The sequence below is a fragment of the Mustelus asterias genome, unplaced genomic scaffold (genome assembly GCF_964213995.1).
Source record: "Mustelus asterias unplaced genomic scaffold, sMusAst1.hap1.1 HAP1_SCAFFOLD_2437, whole genome shotgun sequence".
Taxonomy (NCBI): Eukaryota; Metazoa; Chordata; class Chondrichthyes; order Carcharhiniformes; family Triakidae; genus Mustelus; species Mustelus asterias.
This window is the reverse complement of record NW_027592382.1, coordinates 40001-42500: the sequence shown is the minus strand read 5'-3', so window position 1 is coordinate 42500 and position 2500 is coordinate 40001. Positions and strand designations below refer to the sequence as shown.

General features: G+C 66.7%; 1 non-coding gene across 1 annotated transcript; it reads right to left on the bottom strand.

The window, feature by feature from the left end:
- Nucleotides 1-313: 313 nt before the first annotated feature.
- LOC144489684 (5.8S ribosomal RNA) lies at nt 314-467 on the bottom strand. Its single transcript, XR_013497017.1, has one exon. It is a non-coding gene; the product is annotated as a 5.8S ribosomal RNA (ribosomal RNA).
- Nucleotides 468-2500: the final 2033 nt, after the last annotated feature.

Sequence of the window (2500 nt, the reverse complement as noted above, 5' to 3'; positions counted from 1 at the left end):
ATCAACAGAGAGTCAACCCCCCTGGCCCGAGCCTAACGGAAGGCACACACGGTCCCGGCAGCGAGGCAGTCACGTTCTCTCTCTCTGGCAACCCGATGACAGCCGTGCCGGCGACCCCGAGGTGGCTGGGCCAGTGCGGGAGCGGGCAGTGCCGACGAGCCCGGAGGCGGACGCCGGCACCCAAGAGGTCAAGCTCTCCGACGCGGATTACTCTGGGTCTGCACTTAGGGGGACAGAGAGGACGGCACCTCTGCGACACCCCAGCCGCGCTCTTCGGCGCACGGATGCGCGCGAAGTGCGATTGATTGTCAAGCGACCCTCAGACAGACGTAGCCCCGGGAGGAACCCGGGGCCGCAAAGTGCGTTCAAAGTGTCGATGATCAATGTGTCCTGCAATTCACATTAATTCTCGCAGCTAGCTGCGTTCTTCATCGACGCACGAGCCGAGTGATCCACCGCTAAAAGTTGTATCGGGTTTCGGATCGGTTGCCCGATCCTGGGACGCGCAAAACGCTCCCCCGCCGACGTGACGGTGGAGCCCCAGCCTGGCGCGTACCACGGCGTGAGCCCGGAGGCGCACGCACTCGAGCGACAATCAAGCGAAAAAAAGGAGGAATCAGGGCGCTCGCAGGCGTTGAGTGCCGGCGTGGGTGAGGGGCCGGGGCCCGCCACGCGCCGTCACGCCCCGCAACAGCCAGAGGCAGAGTTCTCTGGTGTCACCGTCTGGCGGTAGGCTCGAGAGTCGAGGCGAGGCCGCAGCGGACTGAGTCGGGTGCAAGCCGCGGAGGACAGGCCGACGCTACGGGCGCAAGCCGACCCCGCACGCCCCAACCTCGGCGGGCTGGGGAAGGGGGCGCGGCGGAACGCTCGCAAGCGCGGCTGCCCCCGCGGACAGGCACATTCTCTCGAACGCGGTGGACGCTCGCTCAAGTCAGCACGAGACCAGACCGGACCGACAGGCGGACAACGAATCTTTAAACCTCGCACCCACCCTCCGCACACGGGTGCCGGAGGAATGGTGAGCATGAACAGGTACCCCTCACCGGGCTTTGAAGAGAGTGACTAGAATGCGACCAAAGCTTCACCGCGGCGGGAGACAAAAAGGCCCCTGACTGCACCAGAACGTCTCCCTGCGGAGTCACACAGTGGCCGTTCACCGTGGTCCCGTCGACAAGCCGCCAGGACAAGCACCCAAGCCCGCAGCAGCTCTCTTCGTTTCAACTGCGGATGTAATGCTGCAAGGCGGTGGCAAGGTCACGTCGCAGCCCGCAAGCCGTCGCCAAGGCGAGAGGAAGACGGTCCCCACAGCGGGCACACACAGACGGACGTGGAGCACGGGGCGGCGGCCCACAGGTGCGCACACGCGCCGTGCCGAGGATCGGTGCGGACGCCGGTGACATCGCACCCGGCAGAGCGGCTAGGCAGAAGTCGCTGCGGAGGAGGAGCACCGTCGGCGGAACGGTCTGCTGGCGGGCGAGGGACCAAACGAGCAGCTAGAACGGGCGGAGTGGACCGGACTGCAGAAGCGGAGTGAGTGCGTGGCTGACGCCACCGTCTCCCTCCGAGCGTCTGCTCGCGCCGGCCAAACCGCCGAACCGCTGAACGAAAGGACCGCATCGTCCCACGCAGGCAGGCCGGCCGTGTTGCCGTGCGTGCCCCCACCTCTCGGACGGACTGCAAAGACACCCTACGAAGCCAACGGCGAAGCCCTTCCAACGGCGCAGGCGTAGCGTGTGCGGCACCCGCATGGACTTGCCGGCGTGCAACCGAGCGTGTGCGTGCTCGTCGGTGGCGGCGCCCGCGCGCCGGCCCAACCGAGTGGGACCGAGATCGACGTCGCCCGGCTTCGGCGGAACGTGCGTACGGGTGACCAGGCCCGTTCGACGGGTACGGCGAAATTGTCGGTGTGACCTCCCACCCGCGTGGGAGGCGCCAGCGTCAGTACGGGCCACGGCCCCGGGGCCAACCCCCGTGAGGCTCTCCTGCCTGGCCCAACCGGCGCAGCCTTCGAGTTCAAGGAGTGACGGGCCGCCCTCCCCGGAGAGGTGGCGGGCCCCCGGCCGACAAAGATCCTTCACAACGTGTTCACCAACAGAAACCTTGTTACGATTTTTATTCTGTGTTACGGGTTTCGGTTCGGGCCCCCGGAGAGGTTGTCCGATACCTGGCCCCGGGGCCGGCCCCCGTGAGGCTCTCCTGCCTGGCCCAACCGGCGCCAGCCTTCGCGTTCAAGGAGTGACGGGCCGCCCTCCCCGGAGAGGTGGCGGGCCCCCGGCCGACAAAGATCCTTCACAACGTGTTCACCAACAGAAACCTTGTTACGACTTTTATACCGTGTCGGGTTTCGGCTCGGGCCCCCGGAGAGGTTGTCCGATCCTGGGACGCGCTAAACGCTCCCCCGCCGACGTGACGGTGGAGCCCCAGCCTGGCGCGTACCACGGCGTGAGCCCCGGAGGCACACGCACTCGAGCGACAATCAAGCGAAAAACCTTTCTCGGAG